General features: G+C 49.7%; 1 pseudogene; it reads right to left on the bottom strand.

Annotated features, from left to right (window-relative positions):
• Positions 1–1,048: 1,048 nt before the first annotated feature.
• Positions 1,049–4,408, bottom strand: LOC105491275 (small ribosomal subunit protein eS4, Y pseudogene; annotated as a pseudogene).
• Positions 4,409–11,433: the final 7,025 nt, after the last annotated feature.

Raw genomic sequence — 11,433 nt, forward strand, 5'->3', positions numbered from 1 at the left:
CATGCCTGCACAACCCAAGACTTCCCTCTAGCCCCTGTCTCTTTGCAGACAGCCCCTCCTCTGCTGGGCTGCCCATTGTACGCTTGCAACTTATCTTCGTGCTTTCCCTCTAATAAATCTGCCTTTTTTCTCCCCCATGACTGTCTTAGTAAATTTCTTTACCGCCTGCCACACCAGCCATAGCCTGTTGCACCCGCGACATTTTGGTGGCCCGTATGGGAAGTGCTCGGGGACTGCTTCGGGAGTCCTCCCCTCCTGTGTCCCTTTCTTCTCCAACTCCAGCCTCTCAGTGGACAGCGCCCGAGCCTGGAGACAGCTGAAGGCCCCCAGCCAGGTCTACTCCCTAATGCATCAGAAGGTCCCGGTGGAGAGATGCCTGATTCAGTAAAAGTTTAGAGGTTTGCCTTCCTTTTCAGTCTTCCAGGGGACAAATTCTAGTATCCCTCTGACAATTCATGCCACTGGCTAGGGCCACTCCTTTGTGTAGCCTGGAGGCCAAGGGGTAAACAGGTTTGGCTACCTTGCTGGGAAGGGAGGAAGGCCTCTCCTATCCTTTCTAGCCAAAAGTTCACAATCCCTACATGTAGTGCCATTGGCAGCGGAAGCTCAACCAGGGCAAACCTACACACATTTTGGGGAACTCAGAACCCCCCTTTCTCACGCTAAATTCTCCTGTGAAGACAGCAGCCACGCTGCTCCGGACCTCTTAAGCCAGGTGATCCCAAACAGCACCAAGGCTAATTCAACAGTTTCACCTTCAAATGATGCTGCGGATGGAATATCGGTCTCCCCAGTGATGCCAGCTGCCTTTACAAGGCATCTCCCCTGGATGCAGCTGGACATCAGTTTCACCTTGACAGGCTCCCCTTCTCCAACAAGTCCCTTTCTCCACCAAGAGCCAACATCCTAGGCCTCACAACCCGGGACAGTGACCCACAGGGTCTCCTGACAGACCAACAGGCATAGGTAGGGTCAACTCTACGCCTCAGGCCAGCAGGAAGTAGCTGCAAATGAAACTGCCACCCCAGTGCCAAAGCTTTGGCATTGTTCAGTTAGGGGGGAACGTGGAGTCCTGGTAAGCTATGCCAGCAACAACAGGAAAGGGGTCCCAGGAGAGGGAGAGCAAGTATTCCAAGAGAAGGCTAATCAGACAACCTATAGACACAACATCCCATTCGTTCCACATGCGGCCCCTTCCAACATGACCCTGTAAGACTTCCCTCAAGCCCCTGCCTCTTTGCAAGCAGCCCCTTCTCTGCTGTGCTGCCCATTGTACCCTTGCAACATGGCTTCCTACTTTTGAGAAAGGGTTTGGCTCTGTCACCCAGGCTGGAGTGCAGTGGTACCATCTCGCCTCACTGCAACCTCTGCCTCACAGGTTCGAGTGATCCCCACCTTAGCTTCCCAAGTAACTGGGACTGTAGGCACCAGGCACCACTCCTGGCTAATTTTTAAATTTTTGGTAGAGGAGGATTTTGCCATGTTGCCCAGGCTAGTCTCGAACTCCTGAGCTCAAGTGATCTGCCTGCCTCCACTTTCTGAAGTGCTGGGATTACAGGTATGAGCCACCATACCCAGGCCATATTCTTCCTCTAATAAATCTGCCTTTCCCCACAACTGTCTTGGTGAATACCTTTATTGCTTGTGATTCTAGCCCCAGCCAGTCACACCCAAGACAATATGTGTATTTGTATATATTTACATTTCTAGATATGCCTCCAGTTATTAAACATTTAATAATGACGTGGTGGCTGACACCTGTAATCCGAGCACTTTGGGAGGCCAAGGCAGGTGGATTGCTGGAACCCAGGAGCTCGAGACCAGCCTGGGCAACATAGTGAGACCCCCATCTTTACAAAAAATACAAAAAATTAGCCAGATGTGGTGGCTCATGCCTGTAGTCACAGCTACTCAAGAGGGTGAGGTAGGAGGATCACTTGAGCCCAGGAGGCAGAGATTGTGCCACTGCACTCCAGCCTGGATAACAGAGTGAGAATCCCATCTCAAAAACAAAACATAAAAACATTTAAGAAAACTTTGTGCTGTGCAGTCTGATGTATTTTTCACCTACATTCTCCTGCTTTAAAAGGGTAATTTGTACATAAAAACCACTCCTAGGATGAATTCTCCTAAGTGGAGAATATAATTGCCATTAATTCCAGTGGAAAAATTTGTATGCACACCTTAGTCCCTAAACACACATTCATTTATCCTAAAATACCATAAACCCATTAAAATGGACACAGATAATTGACCTCCACTAACACAGCACAACATAAGCAAGGTCTCTTAATTACCCTATAAAATGGCTGTCTACATACATTAAGCTGCTCATGCATTGCTATAAATACCTGAGGCTGAGTAATTTATAAAGGAAAGAGGTTTGTTTTTGTTTTTTAAGATGGAGTCTCACTCTCACCCAGGCTGGAGTGCAGTGGCATGATTTCAGCTCACTGCAACCTCAACCTCCCAGTTTCAAGTGATTCTCCTGCCTCAACTTGCTGAGTAGCTGAGATTACAGGCACCCACCACCATGCCCAGCTAATTTTTGTATTTTTAGTAGATACGGGGTTTCACCATGTTGGCCAGGCTGGTCTCGAATTCCTGACCTCAGGTGTTCCGCCTGCCTCAGCCTCCCAAAGTTCTGGGATTATAGGCGAGAGCCACCACACCCGGCCAAGAAAAGAGACTTAATTGGCTTGTGGTTCTGCAGACTGACCTCTGTTCAGCTTCTGGGGAGGCCTCGGGAAACTGACAATTACGGCGGAAAGTGAAGGGGGAGCAGGCACATCGTGTGACAAAATTAGGAGCAGGGTGAGGGGGTGCCACACACTTCCAAACAACCAGCTCTCACAAGAACTATCTTGAGGACAGGACCAAGCCATGAGGGGTCCTCCCAGCAGGCCCCACCTCCAACATTGGGGATGACATCTCAGCATGAGACTTGGACAGGGACAAATACCAAACTATATCACTACACTTCTCCAGGTCTTTCGGAGCTGCATTGTACACTTGAGACTATACTACCAAAGAAAGCATATTTGACATCCGTCGTTCACATAAGAGAACGCTTTATACAAAAAGGTAAAGTAATAGAGGCAGAAAAGTCAATGGAAACAATGCAAGGAGTGCCAGGGTTGTCAGTATAAGCTAGCAAGTTACAAATGCTGAGAACTTCACACACCCCACTCTACGACTAGGAAGGTGACCACAGGGGTTACTCTTATCTCAGCTGCATGTTCCCAAGGCTCTAAAAATCCAGATATCTTTTTTTTTTTTTTTGAGATGGAGTCTTGGTCTGTCACCCAGGCTGGAGTGCAGTAGCACAATCTCAGCTCACTGCAACCTCCCTCTCCCAGGTTCAAGTGATACTCCTGCCTCAGCCCCCCCAAGTAGTTGGGATTGCAGGAGTGTACCACCACACCTGGCTATTTTTAGTAGAGGTGAGGTTTCACCATGTTGGTCAGACTGGTCTCCAACTCCTGACCCTCAAGTGATCCACCCACCTCTGCCTCCCAAAGTGCTGGGTTTATAGGAATGAGCCACCACACCTAGCCTCTGATCAGAACTTTTTTTTTCTTAGAAACAAGAATTCACTATTTGAGGGAAAAAAAAAAAAAAAGATATGCTGCTACTGCAATTTAGCCACCGCTGTTTGGTGGCTAGCCTCTTCTCTCTCTTCAGCAATAGTAAGTCGGATGCCCTCTCTCCTGGGCAGGGAAATCCAAGGTTTACTGCCATTGCCAATGACAAAAATGTTGGACAGCCTTGTGGCAAAGCTGTTGCCATCAGCGTCCCTCACATGCACATTGAGCGAACCAGCATGTCTTTCCCTGTTGGTGGTCACACCAACATGACTGAGGCTGGCTCCACCCCATCACCATACAGACACTGCCTGTGTGGAATTTGATAAAGTTGATTATCTTGCCAGTCCCTAAATCAGTCTTCACAGCATGGTTCACCTTGATGAGAGGATCTGGGTAGTGGATGGTTCCAGTATCATGAGTCACCAGGTGTGGGATTCCTTTCATCCCCACAGGGCTCTTCCTCCCTTTGCACAGGTTGTACTTTGCCTCTTCCACTGGGATGCGGTGAACAGCAAAACAGCCCTTGGTGTCATAGACCAGGCAGAAATGCTCCCCTGTCTTCTCGATACCAATGACATCCATAAATCCAGCAGGGTATGTGATAGCCACTCGAACCTTGCCATCAATTGTGATGAAGCACTGCATACGTATCTTCTTTACCTCATCTCCAGTCAACGCGTACTTGAGTTTATTCCTGAGGAAGACGATCAGGGGAAGACATTCCCTAAGCTTGTGGGGATCTGTCGATGGACGAGGTGCAAATACACCCGTTAGTTTGTTGAGCATCAGTGCTTCGGCACTGCAACACACTTCAAGTGCTTCTTAGGACTCTATGGTGAAATCCTGCGACGGAAGATCACAGCTCTTTTTAAGTGCCTTGTAATCCTCATAAACCACAGTGCTTTTAGATGAAACTCCTCTTAAAGACAAGTTCTTGCAGCCTGGGCATATCTCAAGATGTAACTGTACTTCATTTAATCCTCACACAAGCCTGGGAGGCAGTGGTTTTTGCCTTACTGGTGAGGCAGCCAGCCAAAAGCAGCAATGCCAAGAACAACAAAACCCAGCTCATCGAGTGTATTTCCAGTTGAGACCTCTTCCTGTTCGACTCAGTCCATGCTCACTGTATTTGGCCATACAGCCCATTTTTATCCTGGTATTTTAGAGATTTTTTTTTTTCCACTTGATAGATGTTTTTCATAACCAAACTGCAGGCCTGGCGCGGTGGCTCAAGCCTGTAATCCCAGCACTTTGGGAGGCCGAGACCGGTGGATCACGAGGTCAGGAGATCGAGACCATCCTGGCTAACATGGTGAAACCCCATCTCTACTAAAAAAAAAAAAATACAAAAAACTAGCTGGGCGAGGTGGCGGGCGCCTGTAGTCCCAGCTACTCGGGAGGCTGAAGCAGGAGAATGGCATAAACCCGGGAGGTGGAGCTTGCAGTGAGCTGAGATCCGGCCACTGCACTCCAGCCTGGGTGACAGAGCGAGACTCCGTCTCAAAAAAAAACAAAAAACAAAACAAACAAACAAAAATATAACCAAACTGCATATTGGGTTATGTCTTTATTTGTAAGTCTGAAGTTGGGACTCACCTATTTTGGCCTCGGGCTGATGTGGCTGAATCTAACTGGCCTCCACGTACTGTTGGTAAATCCAGGACAAGTCAGAAGGGGAATGAGGCCAGGGAATCCCAGGCTGCAGGCATAAGACTTGCAATGGTGTAGAAATAAGATGCTAGGGGTCCCCAGCGTGGGTGACAGAGGGATGTTGTGGGAGGTAGATGGAGGCTTAGGTGGTGCCACACATTCACCACCCTTGGCCACAGTCTGCCATTGTTACCTCCAGTTGTGTGACTGACAGAGCCCTGCCCCGCCAGGAGCTGGCCTGGGAAGTCAGGGGCCTGTGGTATCCTGAGACCTCATTTGGGTATAGTTTCTCTTGGCTCAACTGCCCATCTCATGGTCCTACTGGCCCAAGTAGGACTAGACCCTTAGGACTCCACTAGGAGGCTTCCAGCTTCACACTCTGTGCTCTGGTGTTTTTTTTTGTTTTGTTTTGTTTTTTTTTGACGCGGAGTCTTGCTCTGTGCCCCAGGCTGGAGTGCAGTGGCACGATCTCGGCTCACTGCAAGCTCCGCTCCCCCGGGTTCATGCCATTCTCCTGCCTCAGCCTCCCGAGTAGCTGGGACTACAGGCGCCCGCCACCTCGCCCGGCTAATTTTCTTGTATTTTTAGTAGAGACGGGGTTTCACCGTGTTAGCCAGGATGGTCTCGATCTCCTGACCTCATGATCCGCCCGTCTCGGCCTCCCAAAGTGCTGGGATTACAGGCTTGAGCCACCGCGCCCGGCCTGTGCTCTGGTGTTTTGAGAGGGAAGACACCCATGAGCCTGTCCTACTGAGCCATAACCAGTGGGACGCTTCCAGGACCCCTCTGCTTGATGCTGCAGCTCTCAGCTCATCGTTAGTGGCCTTCTTGGCCTCAGATCTCCTCTCCTCCTGGCCCTGGAGGGCAATTTTTTTGTTTTTTGTTTTTGTTTTGGCGGGGGTGGGAGATGGAGTCTTGCTGTCACCTCAGCACTGGAGTGCAGTGGCTCACCGTAACCTCCGTCTCCCAGGGTCAAGTGATGTTCTTGCCTCAGCCTCCTGAGTAGCTGAGATTACAGGCACACACCCCCATGCCCGGCCAATTTTTAGTAGAGATAATGTTTCACCATGTTGGTCAGGCTGATCTCCAACTCCTGACCTCAAGCGATCTGCCCGCACTGGCCTCCTAAAGTGCTGGGATTACAGGAGTGAACCACTGCGCCCGGCCCTGCAGAGAAGCTTCTACCTCAGACATTGAGTAATTTCTCATGTAACGCACGTGTGAGTGAAAGAATCTCCCGAACGCACGCTAGCTTTTCTGAGGACTGTCAGAATGTGAAACAAAAGACAGCAAAGCAGACATGCCTATGAAGGTTAGCATGACTTGCGTGCCAGAGCCTGGAGATGGGGACTCCAAATTTCAGCCACTAGAGAGTAACGAGAACACAGAAGCCAAGGAGAGGCCCTGCCCATGGCTGTTGGCACTAATCGTGGAAGTGGATGTGGGATCTTCACTCCTGTTGGGCACCGACTATGAAGCAGGCACAGGAGGCTGCTGGGCGACACACTGGTGAACAAGATGACTGACAGAAGGGCCCTGTCCACAGGGGGATTCCACCTCAGCAGTACATCCCAGGAGCAGACACAAAACCCAAGTAGAGGGCAGGCCATGTGACAAAGCCAGAAACACATGAGGGCCGGGCCTGCCCATGAGAAAATATGAAGCCCTGGGAGGGTTCAGAGTTAAGAGCAGCATCAGGCTGGGCATGGGGCTCATGCCTATAATCCCAGGACTTTGGTAGGTCAAGACAGGAAGTTCCCTTTAACCCAGGAGTTCAAGACCATCCTGGGCAACATAGCAAGACCTTGTCACTCCAAAAAAAAAAAAAAAAAAGCATCATCTGCATTTTAAAAAGTAGGTGAGCTTGGCCAAGCCTGGTGGCTCACGCCTATAATCCCAGCACTCTGGGAGGCCGAGGTGGGTGGATCACCTGAGGTCAGGAGTTCGAGACCACCCTAACATGGCAAAACCCCATCTCTACTAAAAAAAAAAAAATTAGCCAGGAGTGGTGGTGAGGACCTACTACTGTAATCCCAGCTACTTGGGCCACTGAGGCAAGAGAATCGCTTGAACCTGGGAGGCAGAGCTTGCAGTGAGCCCAGATCGCACCACTGCACTCCAGCCTGGGCAACAGAGCAAGACTCTCTCAAGAAAAAACAAAAAACACACACACACAAAAGTAGGTGAGCTTGATACTAATCAGGAAGAGAATTTGGATAAAGTTGCCCAGGAGTAGAAACCCCCACTTAGGAAGAGAAGCTAAGAGATGGAGTTCTGCCAGCTCAAGGCAACCACTTCAGTTGCTTTCAGTAACACCCCTTCAAGCAGGAAACAAGTGTTTTTTTTTGTTTGTTTGTTCTTTTTGAGACTGAGTATCTCTCCCAGGCTGAGGTACAATGGTACAATCTCGGCTCACTGCAACCTTGGTCCCCTGGGTTCAGGTGATTCTCCTGCCTCAGCCTCCCAAGTAGCTAGGATTACAGGAACCTGCCACCATGCACAGCTAATTTTTGTATTTTTAGCAGAGAGGGGGTTTCACCATCTTGGCCAGGCTGGTCTTGAACTCCTGACCTATTGATCCGCCCGCCTCAGCCTCCCAGAGTGCTAGGGTTATAGGTATGAGCCACTGCACCTGGCCAACAAGTGCTTCCTTCTATCTGGTGCTGATAGCTGGCAGTTGGAAGCCATACTGTGAGGATCCAGGTCACTCGGATTCCTCCTGTGTTTCTAGAGCAGTTTCCAGTGTCTTGCGGGGCTGCCCCAATCCACCTGTGTCCAGCCCATCCAGATTTTCAAGCATTACTCACTCCCACTTCCAAACCCTGGAATCAAGCCTGGCCAACATGGTGAAACCCCATCTCTACTGAAAACACAAGAATTATCCAGCTGCAGTGGCTTACACCGGCAACCCCAGCACTTTGGGAGGCAGCAGGCAGGTGGATCACTTGAGCTCAGGGATTTGACACCAGCCTGGCAACACAGTGAAATTTGTCTCTGCAAAAAATAAGCTTAGCATAATAGCGCTTGCCTGTAGTTCCAGCTACTCAGGAGTCTGGGGTGGGAGGATTGCTTGAGCCCAGGAGGTTGTGAACCATGTTCCTACCACTCCACACCAGCTTTGGGGACAACGTGAGACTCTGTCTCCCCAAAAAAAGAAACAAAAAACAAAAAAACCCTCAAAAGAAAGGCCTAGAACCAGATTCCCAAAAACCCATTAGGAGTGGTTGCACAGGCTGCCCCCAGGAGGGCTAGTGCTTCCATTCTGTGGGACTGATGCTGAGTGTGAGAAGACAGCATCCCCAGAGGCCTATGTCCCTGCAGATTGCTAAAGCCATCACTGCGAGTGAGAAGAATGGGCAGCAGATGGAGGCTTGGACAGAGTCCAGGAATGTGAAGGGCATAGGGAGGACTGCAGTGGTGGAAATCAAGCCAGGCTTTTTCTGTGATCGGCCTGGCTGGGTCAGCTGGTTTGGCTCTGCCGGCCCAGGAGCAGCCTGAAGAGGGGGCACAGGATGGTCAGGTCTGGGCAAGGAAAGGGCAGCTGAGAGGTGCCCTGGTGAGATACCAGCATCCCTGAGGGGCAGCCATTTAGCAGAATGGGTGATCACAGCTGGTGGACACATGACCCCGTGCAGTGGGTCTGCCGCTGGGGATACTCAGTGGTGGCTCCATGTGGTCTCAGGAGGCCAGTGCTGATCAGAACCACACTCTTTAGTGGCAGGACTAGTGTGGGGAAGAGAGAGATCAGTCTGTTGCTGTGTCTGTATAGAAAAAAGTAGACATAAGAGACTATTTTGTTCTGTATTTGAGATGCTGTTCATCTGTGACCCTACCCCCAACCTTGTCCTCGCAAGAGACATGTGCTGTGGTGACTCAAGGTTTAAAGGATTTTGGGCTGTGCAGGGTGTGCTTTGTTAAACAAGTGCCTGAAGGCAGCTTGCTGGTTAAAAGTCATCACCATTCTCTTAATGTCAACTACCCAGGAATACGTACACTGCCAAAGGTCGCAGGGACCTCTGCCTAGGAAAGCTAGGTATTGTCCAAGGTTTCTCCCCAGGTGATGGTCTGAAATATGGCCTCGTGGGAAGGGAAAGACCTGATCGTCCCCCAGCCTGACACCCGTGAAGGGTCTGTGCTGAGGAGGACCAGTACAAGAGGAAAGAAGGCCTCTTGGCGGTTGTTGGCAGTTGTGATAGAGAAAAGCATCTGTCTCCTGCCTGTCCCTGGGCAAAGGAACCCAATTGTGTGTTCTGTTTACTGAGAAAGGAGAACACCGCCTTAGGGTGAAAGGCGGGACTTGCTAGCGCAATGCTGCTCTTTATACACTAAAAAGGTTTATGGAGATGTTTGCATATGCATATCAAGGCACAGCAGTTTTCCTTAAACTTATTCATGTCACAGAGATCTTTATTCATGTCTTACTGCTGACTTTCTCCCTACAATGATCCTATTATCTTGCCACTTCCTTTTCTTTAAGATGGTAAAGATAATTATCAATAAATACTAAGGGAACTCAGAGACAGGTGCCGGCGTGGGTCCTCGGTATGCTGAGCGCTGGTCCCTTGGGCCCACTTTTTCTTTCTCTTTACTTTGTCTCTGTCTCATTTCTTTTCTCAAGTCTCTCGTTCCACCTAACGAGAAACGCCCACAGGTGTGGAGGGGCAGGCCACCCCTTCAGACTAGGATCAGCCCTGACAGTCAACAGGCATTGCTGTTCTGCCCTTGGCTGTATACTCGGCTTGAGTTCTCTCATCCGGGAGTCAGATAACCCATGAGAGAAAGTCACCATTCTCATCTTATAAATGAAATAACTGAAGTTCAGAGAGGTTAAGGGATTTTCAAGGTGCATGAAGTGGTACAATACTAAGAATATGAGAAGTTAAGACCCTATTAGAGCAACCACTGAAGAAAAGGAACAGCATCTCCAAAACGCTAGTGGATACATTAAAACTGAAACTAGTATTTTTAGGCCCGGTCTGGTGGCTCACACCTGTAATCCCAGCACTTTGAGAGGCCAAGGCAGGCAGATCACTTGAGGTCAGGAGTTTAAGACCAGCCTGGTCAACATGAAACCCCATCTCTACTAAAAATACAAAAATTAGCTGGGAGTGGTGGCAGGCGCCTGTCATTTCAGCTACTCAGGAGGCTGAGGCAGGAGAATTGCTTGAACCTAGGAGGCAGAGGTTGCAGTGAGCCAAGATTGCGCCACTACACTCCAGCCTGGGTGACAGAGCAAGACTCCATCTCAAAAGACATATTTTTAACACAAAATAGGGCAAGAAAGAAGAGGGACCAAAATAGGGGAGGGAGTGGGAAAGCAAAGTGGAGAGTGAAATGGTAGACCTAAAACAACCATATCAAAAGGCAGAAATTGTCAAAGGGATCAAGATTCACAGGCAAGGCCGAATGATATATAAGAGGCATTTTAAATATAAAGACATAGGCGGTCTGGGCACGGGGCCCACACCTATAATCCCAGCACTTTTGGAGGCTGGGGCAGGTTTGCTTGGGGCCAGGAGTTCTAGTCCAACCAGGGCAACATGGCCAGACCCCCATCTCTTCAAAAAAAAGTTTAAAAGAAAAACCAGCTGGCCACGGTGGTGTGTGCCCATAGTTCTAGCTATTCAGGAGGCTGAGATGGGAGGACTGCTTGAGGCCAGGAGTTTGAGGCTGCAGTAAGCTATGATAGCACCACTGCACTCCAACCTAGGTAACAGAGCAAGACCCTATCTCTGGAAAAAAATGAAAGATTTGCCCAAGCTAAGGACAGTCCAGACTTCGTTGGGGCTGGGAAGCAGGGAAGTGTAGGATGGGGACAGGTCCACGGCCGACAAAGGATTTGGACCCAGAGTTGCCAGATCGTAAAATCTAAGGTCTTTAACCTGTCTGTCCTACCTTCTGGCATGTTCCATGGCAGCGCTCCGAGTCCTGCTGGGGAGCAGTCCTCAGATGTGACACAGCTTCACAGCTGTGCTGCCTTCCCTGGACTAATAATTCCCCACTACTGGCCAAAAATGAGGTGACATTTCTCTTAACCTCCCCTCTGCTTTAATACACCCCTCTGATCCCTCCAGCCCGGGGATACATTCTTCCAGCAGCCGCTGAACTCTGTATCAGATTCTCACACTTGAGCATGCATCAGAATCACCTGGAAGGTGTAATGCACTGACGGCCAGGCCCTGTCCCTACCATTTCT

The sequence above is a fragment of the Macaca nemestrina genome, chromosome 18 (assembly GCF_043159975.1).
Source record: "Macaca nemestrina isolate mMacNem1 chromosome 18, mMacNem.hap1, whole genome shotgun sequence".
Taxonomy (NCBI): domain Eukaryota; kingdom Metazoa; phylum Chordata; class Mammalia; order Primates; family Cercopithecidae; genus Macaca; species Macaca nemestrina.